The 14,164-nt window shown below is 43.6% G+C and overlaps 1 protein-coding gene across 4 annotated transcripts in view; it reads left to right on the forward strand.

Moving 5' to 3' along the window:
• Positions 1 to 5,506: 5,506 nt before the first annotated feature.
• The window catches only part of HS3ST5 (heparan sulfate-glucosamine 3-sulfotransferase 5), a 213,899-nt gene continuing 205,241 nt past the window's right edge, over positions 5,507 to 14,164 (forward strand). For 2 of the 4 annotated variants that reach the window (XM_075414188.1, XM_075414185.1), the window contains exon 1: positions 6,336 to 6,571. The gene's annotated coding sequence lies outside the window, so the exon portion shown is untranslated. Of the gene's footprint in view, positions 5,557 to 6,335; positions 6,572 to 6,772; positions 6,858 to 14,164 lie in introns of those variants that run through there. The other 2 variants (XM_075414187.1, XM_075414186.1) reach the window with 2 other exon arrangements.

Here is a 14,164-nt window from a genome sequence, read left to right on the forward strand (position 1 = left end):
TATTGCAAAAAATGACCTGATACCAACAAAGATTCATCGTCGAGGTCGGGAAGTTAGACCTACAGGATATGTTTCTGCCAGTAGAGCTAACGTCAAGCTTGACAATGGTAACAGATGGTCACCCCTTGTGTAGAGCAGCACCAAAGGAGAGCGAGGCGCACATTTTGCCAACAGGTTTCACAGATATTTATTGATAACAGCGAAATGCTGAGGTTTAGGATGGTTGGTTCATTTCCAAGATCTGCATGGCAGTATGCTCTGGTATTACAGACTTTTCTGTTCCTTTTTCTGCCTTCATGTCTTATTCCAGTTCTCTTGCTCTCTCCCCCACTTCTGGGACTTCATTCTCATCTTCACATCTTCACTGGCTTGTTTCCACCTGACTTTTTTCACTTAGCCAGCTATGGTCTTCAGTATTTAGATTTCTTCTTTTTCCTTATCAGCATATCCAAAATTAGAAACTTCTCACATAGTTTTCCCATCTGACTGCCACACAGACAGATCTGTTGTCTCTTCCCATGCGCTTTTCTTGCGCCTAGCTGTTAATCATCTGAATTCAGTCTCTTCCTTACCAGTTCCTCCCAGGTCTCAGATCTTTCTCCCATACTTTTTACCATTGAAATCCCTGTCACTTCATCTTTGACAGCTTCCCAGTCCCAAGAAATCCAGGGAAGCCTTCTTGTGCTCCTGTGCTCAGCTGAACCAGCCTGCTTCTCAGTGCAGCTTTGGCCCTATTCACATGAGGAGCAGAGGAAAGACAGATCTGCTTGCTTGAGAACAGCAGCTCTGGGAGAGACAAAACCAGGCAACATCTGAATATTCCCGGCTGGAGAACAGCTAAATATACACATTTAGCTGCAAAACTCTAACAAATTGCTGTTTAACATGTGTGAACTGAATTTCCAAATGTTCATGAACTGGAAAAATTTAAATGACTTTTTAGGAATATTCCAAGTGGTCCTCAACTAATACTTATCACCCCATCAGGTTAAAAGTCTCCTTTCCATTAACTGCAGGTGCTAGCCTTCTTAAAAAAGTAAGTCTTACAAGGAATATATTAGCAAGAAATAAAACAAAACAATGTCCCTCAATGTCGTTCTTGGGTACAGCTGAGCCATTTTTGTTGGTTATGTTAAAAACATGCAGCCTGAGGCACAGCTCCAGCATACAGAATTTCAGGTTTAATCACTGAAGTTTAGCAAACTTATAAGAAGCTAAAAGTAGTGTAAGATAATGGCAGTGTCAGGAAGGAACATTAAAGGGACAGTAAAATAGCTGAGAGTTGCCCCTCTTACATGCAAACCTCAGCTATTTTGTCAATGCCTATCTGAATGGAAAACAAGAGTCAGTAGGCATCGCATGTTAGTTTGGAACTGAACAGAGCAGTAAAAATGTCATAAACCTGTGAAAATGATGACAAGTATGGGCGCCCAATGACCAAATAACCCTGCACATACCCGTTGATCTTCTACTAAAATTAATGTTAGATCATTGCATTTTTTTTTTTTCTTTCTAAAGGGAGTCATGCATGGACATTTGAAGGTAGAAATTTGATTCTAAGCCTAGCATGTTTGGATTTTTTTTTTTCCCAACATGAAAGTCTCTCTTTAACATGCTGGTCACATTTCACTACGATTTTAAATAAGATACCTCTCAACCTATTATGGTTTAGTATGTTTTCCTGTATACTTAGAAAAAGTTGTCAAAACTCTCAGGTGCTGCAGCTAAGCCTGCAAAGAAGAGCTTCAATAAAATAAAAAAGGAGATGCTATAAATTCTAAAATATTTCAAAGTTAGATTACCTTTGTTGCTTTGTATATCTAAGATTTGAATTGATTTTTCTGGTATGAAAACAATGGGGGGAAGGGACTTCTGATGTAATGCTTTGCAGAAGCCTGGAAAGTCAATAATATGCAGACAGCTCAAAAATGTAGTATTTACCGATTCAGTGAAGCATGTTTTTAGTGGGTTATGACAGCAAGTTCCAACCTAACGGAAGTATATTGGTTAGATTTCTTAAGAATTATATCTATTCTTGAAATGCATGAGTTTACATAATCCTATGAGCTCCGTAAACACCTTAACTTTTTAGGAAGTTCTTGAATGGCACAACTTCATTCCAAAAAAGAAGGCAACCTGCCATAAATTAATAGAATATTGGGGTATGAGACACTTCACATGGAACAGAATGCGGTTTGAAAAAATGGGATATAGTTACATAAAACATAGTTTTATGACAGACCAGATGTTTAACAAATAAAGCAACACCCTCTTCTAATCGACAGAACTTTTACGGAAACTTGAATTTTAAACTACAAGCAGAATATATTTCTATTATTATTAGCTACATTATTTTTTAACAACTGAGATCATGTATCTATGTGTGATGAAACAGCATGGCTTTTAATGGTCAGACCTTGAACTGTGAACTGAATTTCATATTTTGTCAAAACACCACCATCTCAAGCTACCATCTTGGTTCATTAAGGTTATATAGGGAAGAATAGCCATCCTGTACCAATCAGTGCCATTTTCTCCACCATTTGATTTTCTTAGAAAACCCTCTTGGGTATCAAAAAGCTCACTTGTTTAAAGGGGTCAATGAGATTACAAGCCAATGCAGCCATATAGCAAGTGCAGTAAAGGCTGGGAGTTTAAATCCTACCATTCTTATCTATGGTTGCTGGCTTTGCTTTTTTACAGAGGACAACAGGTTTTGTTTACTGTTTTTTTATCAAAACCTGTTTGTAATAAATGGATACATACTTCTTCAAGTTACAGTACTGAAAATAAATACAATAAAGGTATTGGATAGTATGCTTTGTAGTAGAAAAAGATATAAATGAAATAAAAGGATTTTATGAAAGAACAGAGGGCTTAACTTTGTCTTTCCTTAAAATAATGGCTACCAATTATTGACTATTTTTGTACCATGTGAAAGGAAGAAAGAAGGAACTTCACAGTTTAGCATCAGCTAATATCAGTGCTATTATCCTACACAATATATGCAAAGAGGGACCAGTGTGTGATGCCCTGTACCTCTCCCACATTACAGTAGGCAACTCTCGAGTAAGGAGAAAACACACTGGCCTTAGTAAAGAAAACATGGTGGAAAAGAAACCAGCTAAAATATCCCTACTTTCAATATTTAACAGGTGATCTACAGTAGCGATAAGCACTCATTCATTTTTGAGCTATTAATGACTGCTCTTGCCACAACAGGTTGAAATATAGCCTAAATTTAGAACTATTTACACAGTGTAGATTTACATCTCTTTCCCATCCCAAACGTCTGCTCTTGAAGCCAGGCAGTCTCACGCACTCAAAACATTCTGCTAATGTATCAGTCACTTCTTGATTTTGTTACTGATCTTAATGAAAATGGAATGAAGACTTCATTTTCTTGGGTTAAAACCATAAAATACCCATCAAAGAGTCTTGAGCCTTTCTCTCTTCAGGCTAAGACAGCATAGTGCCAGGTGATTACATCCAAGGAGTTGGTCAGGGTGACAAAACCCAACCCTAAAATCTTCCTCCTTGGGGAAAACAAATAAACAAAGATCCTCTAGGAAGTGGTTCTGTGAACTTAGATTTTTTAGCATTTCCCAGAGTTTTATTTCTGTTCTTTTTGTGAAGACTTCTCCTAAGCCACAGAGGATTTAAAAGCAATGCATGGAGGTCTTGAGAAGATGTAGGTGTTATCCTACACCCCTCATCCCCTAATGCGCAATGGGACGTGTTTTACAGCACAGCCTGACCATGAGAAGCGAGAAGAAGGTTTTCTTGCATTCTATCTCCTCCTCATGAGACAGCACTTTGTTTCCAGGCCCAGTTTCCCCTGTAACACACCAGCTTCTCACATTCACTGTTGTCACCTAACTAGCCCCCCATCCTCATCTTCTTTCCAGTTCCTTTTCCCCAGATCCTCATGTGATCAGTCATGTTTTCGCACATACTATCTTCCACGCCCAGACCAGACAGCTCAAGTAAGCAGTGAAAGGTTCAACTTCTCTGAATCCAGACTTCCCAAAAATAAATGTTTTGGCACATGGCTATTAGGACCACAGCCTAATGTCAAAACATCCTATGTCAAAAAAACCCAGAAAATATTGTACTTCCATTTTTCCACAGATGCGTTTATATTAACTAAGTTTCTAGTGTAAAGAATAAGGTGCAAGGTATAGCTTTCATATTCTTTCTGTATCAGTGATTCTACTTCTCCTCCAAGTGCTAGCATTTTTTATAGCGCTCAGCAGGGGTTTGAGGGCTGTGTTTTTAGCTTTGCTTCTTTTCCACATTCATTTTCTGTACTAATTTTATTAATGCTTTTGAAGTATGTCATTTATATAGTGGGTATATATATATGACATGTACACATGCACACACATATACATATGAATATACAACTTCAGACAGAATTTATTTGGATTAAAGGGCATACACATATATGTGTATCTACATCTATAAAATATATGGAAGGAAAAAAGGGCCCTATATATCTCATTTTCATACTCTAATTTTGATTATGGTGAGCTTTGCTTGGTTTCTCTCCGTAAAAGTACTGGAACTAAAACTTTAAATGGCACACAGTCTGGTGAAGGTAAAATTGTCCAAAATCCTCGTTATGAAGTAAGAATTTTTCACATGCTGCTGCGCACTTTTCTACACATTAACTTAAGCATAGCACAATTTTTACCCGTAAAATGAACACAAAGTAGCAAGAAAACCCCGCAGTATATTACTTTCTTAGTGCTTCTATTGTCCAAGAGACCCTTTTTAATTGCAGCTCGGGAGAGGGGAGTTTACCGTGGAAAGAAAAAGGCTTGTCTTTAGCAGATAATCATTTGATCGCGCGCTGTTGTTGCCTGCCAACACCGAGCCAAAGAGGTGAATGGATCACGGGCCTGGCGAGCAGCCACGCTACCTCCGGCTCCACGCATTTAACTGTGCAATGCGGGTTAAGGCTTGGTGCCATTTTTTTTCACCAGGGCTTGAGTTGTTGGTAAACAAAAGTTTGATTTTATCCAACCTTCTTTTTCCCAAAAACAGCATCACTTATTACCGGTCTTGATGCGCTCCCCCCCCAGAGTCCACTCGCAACTCGGAAACCACCCCTCGGAGCGAGCGGGGAGTGCGTGTGCAGGCGGGGGTGCGTGCTTCGGGTTTGGGTTTCGAGAAGGGAGACCGAGCCCGGAAGGACCACCGCCGGACAGGGCGAGCGCACCCCCCCAGCCCCCCCCCCCCCGGCCCCCGACCCCCTTGCGCGTTTCTCGGGCACGCTGGCAGGCGGCGGCGGCAGCGCTGTAACGCAAATCACAAAGCGAGCAACTTTCAGTGCCGTTGTGGCTATTTTTGGTTTCCCTCCCGGGAACGGGCTTTTTTGGTGTGCGTATTGCTTTTTTTTTTCCTCCCCCCCTCCCCCTTTCCGTGCGATTGTTGTACTTATGCCCTCCCTCCCTTCTCCGCCTGCCCCCCCCCCAAAAAAAAAAACAACCAGGCAGCAGTGATGCCACTGCCCCCGGCCCTCTCCAGCGGGTCATTCCGCTCGGGCAGAAGGTGAGCCGAGCCGGGGAAAGCCGCGTTTGCGGGCACGCCGCGGGGCACCGCACCGCTGCCCGCGGCTCAGCCGGGCCCTCCCGGCCGCCGTCGCTCCGGGGCCCTCCGGCAGCTCTCCTGGGCAGCCGGCTCCCCCTCCCCGCCCCTCGCCTTCCCGCCTCCGGGCGCGTCCCGGCGGGGGCCGCCTCCCGGCGCCGCCCCGGTGCCCGCCGAGGGGCCGCCGCGCCCCGCGCAGACCCGGCGGAGGGCCCGGCCCTGCCCTTCGTTCGGTGGCCGGGCGAGCCGGCAGCACCTGCACAGCGGGCCTGGAGGGAGGGAGGGAGGGAGGAAAGGAGGGATGGAGGGAGGGAGGGATGGAGGGAGGAAGGGAGGGAAGGAGGGAGGCTCCTGCGTGCGCGGGGAGAGGCTCCGGCTCTCAGCTGGGCGCTACCGGCAGCCGCTGCCGTGCTGCACCGCGGGCGGTGGCGGGTCCCGGCGCGCTGCCGCGGGGCCGCAGCTCCGGGTCTGCGGTGCTCAGACCTCGGCCGCGAAGTGGAGACAGAGTTTTGCTTGTTTGTGTTTTTTTTTTTCTTTTCTGTCTTGGTGATTGAGCTTTTTTATTAGCATTATTTTTAACCCCTCCTCCCCGCTCCCTTCCCCCCGCGCCCGCGGTGCGTGTGCCACCGGGGAGGATGCGCGCCTCCCCCAGCCCTTTCCCCAGCAGCTCCCGCCGCGGCGGCGGGGCGCGGGGGGCCGCGGGGGGCCGCGGGGCCGGGGGTGCGCCGGGCTGCGCCCCCTGAACTCCCCCGCCGCCCCCCCGGTGCCCGAGCCTCCGCTCGCTTGCGCCCAGCACCGCGCACTCACGCACTCGCTCCCTCACTGCCGAGGTGCCCAGGCTGCCGAGCAGCGCAGCGCAGCGCCGCGCCGCGCAGCCCGCCGGCAGCCCCCTCCTTCCCTCCCTCCTTCGCGGCCTCCCTCCTCTTCCTCCTCCTCCTCCTTCTCCCTCGCTCCCGCCCGCCGCTCTAGAGGATGCCCGGTAAGTAGCGGCGAGGACCGGCACCTCTGCCGGTGCGTGATCTGACGGGTCGGGGACCGCTTTATAATGCTGCCGCCCGCCGGGGGTGGGCGCGGGGAGGGGGGGCGAGGGGAGGGGAGGGGACGTGACAGCGATCCGAGGCGGGAGGCGGCGGGGCTCGCCGGGCGCTCTTCGGGAGGAGTTTTTAGCTGCACGGCCGGGGCTTGGATGTGGGCGGCGAGGGACGGGGTCTGCGCACCGCAGCGGGCACCGGCCGGGCCGGGGGGTTGCTGCCTGCAGCACCGCGGTGAGTACGGGGCTCCGGGGCCCCCCCGGGGACGGGGGAGGTGTGGAGGGAGCGCTGCCGTCTGGGGGCTCCCTCCCTCCCTGCCCCCCTCGCCCCATTCCGCGCCGTGCTGGGGTCGGGGCGCGAAGGGCACGGTGTCCCCGGCGCGCCCCGGGGACCGTGCCCTGCTGCTCCCCCCGACCTCCGTTCTGGCGGCTTCCCCGGCATCGGGAGCCGCGGTGCCGCCGTCCGGGGGGCAGAGGGAGCTCCACCGGGGGTCTCACCTGCGGGATGGGGAGAAGGGACGGGACCGGAGCCCCGGCCGGTGCCCGGCACCGCGGCGAGAGGGGTGCCCGCGGCTCCCCCGCCTGCTGCCCGTCCCGGCTGCTCGCTCCCGCGCGGTGCGGTGGGCTCCGGCGGCAAAACGCTCGTCCCCCGGGGAAGGCTGAGTGTTCGCGAAATCAGATCGGTGCGGGGCTCTGCCGAGCCCGGCTGTGCGCGGGGCTGGGGTTCCGCTCCGAACGCCGGGGGCACCGGGCGGGGGGCGTTTTGCCCTCCTGGACCGACTGGTGCGATTCGTGGGAAGCGTATATAAAAGCTGACTGTTGCTCGAGATTTTTAAGCGGATTTTGCTAAATCATTTAAATATTTTTTCGTACTTTTACAATGTCTGCTTTGACAACGGTGTCTTCTTGCTGTGTTTGCTGTGCATCCTGGATGTGATAACTCTGCCATTGAAGTCAATGGCAAAACTCCCAACTGACTTCAGAGGAAGAAGGTTCTGGCCAATACCAAACACTTTTTGAATGAAAGGGACTGGGCGGAAGGCTGAGAGATGGCAAAGTGAGATGTATAAAAGAAACTTCAGTTTTGAAAGACAGCGTTTTAAGCGGAGAGATTTAGCTGCACTGTGCCAGGAATGCCCTCTAGATTTTCATTCCCACTTTGCAGTGGAGAAATGTCAGAAAGATTTCTTGACATGCTTGACCTCAAGATGGACTGAAGCCCGTTGTTTTACCCACAGACATTATGAAGTATTACCAGATTAGTATCTTATACTTTTCCGGTGCTGTTTGTCTTCTTTTCTCACTAAGAAGTTGGAAGCAGAGGGAGACCACTGAGACAACTGGATGGGCTCCCGCTGACTTCAGTGGCCTGTGGATCAGGCCCAGAAAGGTTCGACAGAGAAGTAACAAGAGAAATGTAGTACAGTTTATAAGCAAAGGTGTTGGCATAAGCATTTAACTCATGAACAGCCTCTCCCTAGGGAGGGGAAAAATCTAAATGTACATTAATTTCTTCTCCTGTTTTTAAGAACTCTTCTACAACACAGACGCAAATAAGAAAGAATGCTTTGGATTAATAATTAAAATGCCCATATCCATATAGACTATGAAGAAGATTTTATGCAAAAAAAAATCCATTAGCAAATGGAAGTTCTAGTTCACAGAACATACTCTGTTCAGCACAGTGTTCAGGTTGGGGGCAGTCACATATATAATGAAACACCAAATAAAAATATTGATATTCAAATGGCAGAAGCTAGTCTTATTCCTGTAAGCTGACTAACCACTTTCAGTTGCTTGGAATGCCTTAAAAAGGAAAGTGTGAAGACACACTTTGAAATTTTTTTCAAATCTGAGTGTTGAAAGAACCCCAAAAATGCTGCATGTGGTCAACAGCTTGTCAAGTAACAGAATTATGCCTATACTCCATGAAGAATGTGACTATGACATTGATAAGAAAATCCACCTTTCTCAGTTATGGTCTGATAATAATATTTCCCTTCTAAGCACAAGTGTGTGTTAATAAGCAAGTATAGAAGAAGTTTGAGGTGCTGCATCTCTTGTTCAGCTTTATTTGTAGCCATACGGTAGAATTGTCATTGAATTAACCTGAATGTGCCACTAACATTTAACTGTGAACATTTAAGATGTTGATGTTACAAAGGAAAAAAACCCTGTGAAACGGACAAATGCTTCACTGGTTATCTCTTCTCTTCTTGCAGTTACATAGGGAAGACAGAAACCTCCTTTTTAAAATGTCGTGTTACAGGTTCCTTTCTAATTTCCCCATGAACTCAAATGTTGCTTTTATCATGTGCCATATAGGGAGGTGAAGGATACATATTTTATGGGACATTGCGTGGAGAAAAATTTTCTTTGAGCTGCTTTATTGCTTCCTATATTCTCCACTCTATCTGCTGTTGACTAACACATTGTAATGCCACAATATATTTTTGTTGATAAGGCTTCCATTTCAAGTCAAATGTGAAGAATATGGTGATTATTTCTGTATGAAGAGTTTTGGGCTGGGTTTTTTGGGGGGGTGGTGATGGTGATGTTTTTTTTAAGGTCTGAAGCAATACCTAATCCTCTTTGCTTTCCTGGATGGAGAGAGTCAGCAGTTCTAAAAATGAGGGTATATATTTGCATAAATCTTCAGTTTTGCTCTGAAAGCCATTGGTTTGAAATTCTGTATTCTTTTCATTTGGGCGTTCCAATACTTATTCTTCATATGTGCATATGGAAATGCAGCCAGATGTTCTTGTGGACGGCATCTCTAAAACAGAAAGTTAGGTTTGTTAGGCTTACCTGCAACTGAAGAGTAACTAAGATTTGAATACTTAAAATGTGGTTGAAAGAAGCCGGTTAATGAAGTACCGGGACACTCCAGGAGGTGATTCTGAACAAGCATTACTCACTTTCAGCATCTTCATAAACCTCATCCTGTTTTGAGGAATAAGTGCTGCCAATCTTTATTCAGCTATATGTTTTTCTGGACTATTGAGAATTTGCTGTCCCTTGCCTGACTGAAACACGTTTATGCCATTGTATTGCTGTGATTGTTAAGCGAATGGTAGTAAGTGCTTGTGGGTCTTTCAGTGTATGCATTTAGGAAGCAGTTTGAGTGGGATTGTTGAAAGTTACCTGAATTTTGTGATTATTATGCCTTTCAAAGCTTTTTCAAAATACATTTGGTTGTTTGTTAATCTTAGAACACATTTGTTAGATTATTTATTTAGGACTGCTTTCTTCTATTCAACAATTTAAGAACAAAAGCCTCCACTGTATCTCAAATCAATCAAAATATTGGTTTTAGGTTATACATTGTACATATGGAACCTGGCATGTAAAGCAGATGGTATGTAAAATTATGCATAGCGTGTCTGGAGAGCCATACAATGTCTAAATGCGGTGCAACAGAACAAGGAAAGAGAGTCACATGCAACTTAAAATATCAATTACTTGCCTATGTCTAGTCTCAACTGCACTTTGTTTCACAGAATCACAGAATCACAGAATGGTAGGGGTTGGAAGCGACCTCTGGAGTCACCTAGTCCAAACCCCCTGCCAAAGCAGCGCGTGCGAGCATGTGTGTGTTCAGTTTTCTCTTCAGTCAGGACATTTCCTTGATAATGTGATCTTCCCTAGAAAAGCATGCTGATTGAAATGATATGCTACTAGCTAAATGAAATAAAGACAGATGCAAGAAAAACAACTTTAGATTAGTTTGGGTTCAGAATACAGATGCATGCAAGTTAGAAAAATGATCAAGAACAGAACTTTTAATCCTTTAAGGAAAGTGGCCAGACACCATTTACTACAGAAATTGTGTTTTTCTTTATTATTTATGCACTTGGTTTGCCCAACCCAGCAGCAGCACTTAACAGTGCTTGTCCTGTTGCATAAATACTGTGTGAGCTCCACACACTCTCTCTCTCAAGTATTACAAGTCTGTAAGCACAAAATTTCTTCCAGAACAAACAAGCATTACTGTGCATTGTTAACACAATCAGATGAAATGGTAATTGCAGAAAGATTCACATCAGCAAAACCCTTAAATAAATATTAGTCTTTAAGCATGTGCTGACCTCAAAGGGATGTAATCACATGTTTTGTTGAACAAAGATGCTTTCGAGATCAATGACCATGAAAAGTAATAATTTTCAGAAGTTTAATCAAGTGTCTGAATCTGTGGTAATAAAATATTGTCAGCATCAGACAACTTCAATTTTTAACTTCCAGGGGAAATGCTCGAAGTATTTCTACCTTTTTTTTTTTTTTAATGTTTTGTATACTTTAGAAGTACTGCAAGCAATTAACTCTTTTAAAAAGAGTTGCACAGCTGTACTCTGATATTTCTAGGAAAAATGAACTTTTGTAGATAAGATGTGAAGGATGAAGTTTAAAATGAAGGACTGCCACAAAGTGAACTCTAGATATAGTATCAGGAACTAATACGTCCTAAGGTAGACTTTAATAGGCAATTTTGTAAGATCCAGCCATTTTTCAAAGAGGCAAATTGAAGGAATGACCTGGTGTTTAAACTGTTGAATAACCCCAAACATGTTGAAGGTTTTTTAAGGTGACTGAGTTGATACAGAAAGTTTCACACTACAAACAGGTGGTAATTCCTGTACTTTTTGTGCACTAGCACCTTTAGTGTGTATGCATCTTACTGTTTGCACAGTGTCGCCTGAGAAAATACAGCTCTCTGCCTGGGGAATTACAGGAACACATTTGTCCTGGTACGTTACAGAACAGCGTCTATCCATCCCTTTCTCTTTTGGAGATGAATGAACTTTTATCCATTCAAGTCACTGTAATACAATCTTGTATTATAATGGCTTGAACAATCTTGTCTGCACACAGTTGCTGGAGTCTCCAAAGAACTGTCATAAATAAAACTATTAGACTGTATTATAGCAGACACATATTCAGAGTCTACCAAGGGATGACAGGATTTCACATTACAGTGCAAATCGCTAAAGAATGTCTATGAATACCAAAAATGATTGGTAGAAGGACTTCAGGAACCAATTTATAATCTGTATATATATATGTTATGTTTCTTTAACAGTATGTAAAGGAAATATTAATATTAATGGCTTAATCCTGTGTAGAATTAAGTGGAAACTGAGTCAATGAATAAGAGATTTGACCTCTACAACAGGTGCTCAGGCTGGCTCAGCAGCATGTAAACTTTCTGCACTAGCTGACGGACTTTCAACCTACATCAAAACCTCCCTTTGCAACCTAGCATTGCTACTATGATGGCAGCATTAGAAAACTGGCATCTCATGGGAGACAAGTCAGTTTACATCAGTGAAAATGGATTTACACTGCATCCTGGATTCTGTGCAGACAGGTTTGTTCTTATTTTTTTCTCTTACCAATACTGTTGTAGAAGCTCTGACTTTCACCAGCTGTACAGACACAACTGAGTTTGGCAAAACCCTAAATGAACCTAAAAACAAAGTTGGAAATGGTGGAGACATGGCAAAATGAGGTAAAAATATGTAAGGCTGTGGGTTTTTGTTTTTTTTTTTCAAGAGAGGAAAAAATGAAAGATTTTTCCCCTCTTTTATGAAAGATCCTAAAGACAGAAGTAAAACATAAAAATAAATGCAACTGAGGTTAAAAATAAAATACAAAAGTGGAATTACCTAACATGTTCTGGCCACAGGAGAAGTAATTAAATCTGACGTACTGATAGGATGGGAGCTTCAAAAGAAGGCAAAAGCCAGAAAATAACCATTTCCCATGTTGGAAATCCAGATGGCCCTAGCAGATTTTGTGTGTATGTGTATACATATTTATCTGTGTGTATACATGTGCATACATATATATATATTTTTTTTTCTCATACCAAAATCTGTATAATGCCCTACTTTGTTGCTGTCTGGTTTTCTCACCCCAGCAATGATTTGCTGGTTGTTCCTCCTTTCTGACCATGAAGATACAGAGGAAGGTATGACAGCACAATAAATAGCTGACAGTGGTTAAACTATTTCCTGGAGGTAAAACAGCAGGGTCCAATGGTTCTCCTGCAGAATGTTTTAAACCCAAGGCTATAAATAATAGCTAGTGCTGGGGGAAAAAAAAAAAGAAGGAAACAAAATGAATCTTCACCTCACTGTCTGAAGCCAATGTTACATTATGTCCTGTAAAACGTGAATCTGAAAGATATTTTGCCAGCTACAGGCTAGTGTCATCTACAATCATAGTCAAGATCTTCCTGTTAAGACTTGAAAAAGCAACTACAGTTTTATATTTAAGGACCAGGGAAGATTATCAGTGAATGTAATGTGGAGCTTTAGGAAAACAGACGTTGACAGGAGAGCAGAGGAGCATTTAATACAGCACTGCATTTAATACAGTAAATAGATATGCCATTTTTTAATATCAACCTTTGATGCCGAAAAGACAGTTGACTGGATTGAGTGCAGCTAACTTTGGCATGATGTCAGAAGTAAGATTTGGCAAAAATTATTTTAAATAATTTGCTGCTGCATGTTCTCACCTTTGTAACTGCTGTGTAAGTACGAATAATGTCAGAGGTGGCAGCAAATCCTTCCTATTTCTAATTTCACATTCCTGCCTCTTGTAAAGTGATTAATCTCCAATGTAAAGTAAAACAGATTTGCAGTAGGAAAAAAGTCTGTCAGTGTAGAGTCTACCAGTATAGTAAAACTACATGCCTTTATTTGTCTTCTGGTGGAAAATTACATTCCTGAATGGTGATGCACAATCTAGATAAAATAAGCTATTATAATCTTTTTGGTAAATAATTCAGAAAAAGAAAATGTGACTGACAAGCTTTTTACCAGCCACAGAGTTTTCACTCAGAGGCAGAAAAGATTTGAGGACAATTGGGGAAAATTCATTCTAGGATTAGAAGTTCTAAATTTGCATATGCAACACAATTCTGGTTACAACGGACATCGCTAACCCCTCTCTCAGTATCCTATATTCAATGGTTTCTGACCTAAGAGTGAAATTAATTTCCTTCAGGTATAGCTGAACAACCGGGGCTTCCAAAAGTTGAATTGTGCAACTGCAGAAAATGAAAACCCAGACCTTCATTCAGGTCTGCCTAAAAACATGTTCCATTTCTGTGGTTGATTTCCCAGCAGTTCCTTCATGACTGCTGCCTGGCTGCTAGAAAGGTAGATCCAGGTGAACATGAATCAGCAACTCCTTCTTCCCTTATATATCTGGTCTACAGTGTTGTAACCGCCTTTGCTTTTGTCCTGAAGGCTAGCAAAGAGACGGTTTATCGTGCAGATGCTTCAGAGACATTTTTGTATACCTTGCCTCACACAACTTAATAGCAAGAAACATCAAAGGATGGATTTCATAACAGAAACTTTACTTGCCAGCATCATCCCTGAGCGGGAATTATTTTCTTTAACAAAAATGGGTTGAAAAAGATTTATCTGTCATTCAGATTTGTCAACTTTCTTCTTCTGTAACAAAGCAAACTAGAAATCTTTGCTTTGTTTGGTTCAGAACCAAATAACATACAGGTTTCTTACAGATATG

The sequence above is a fragment of the Opisthocomus hoazin genome, chromosome 2 (genome assembly GCF_030867145.1).
Source record: "Opisthocomus hoazin isolate bOpiHoa1 chromosome 2, bOpiHoa1.hap1, whole genome shotgun sequence".
NCBI classification, from domain to species: Eukaryota; Metazoa; Chordata; class Aves; order Opisthocomiformes; family Opisthocomidae; genus Opisthocomus; species Opisthocomus hoazin.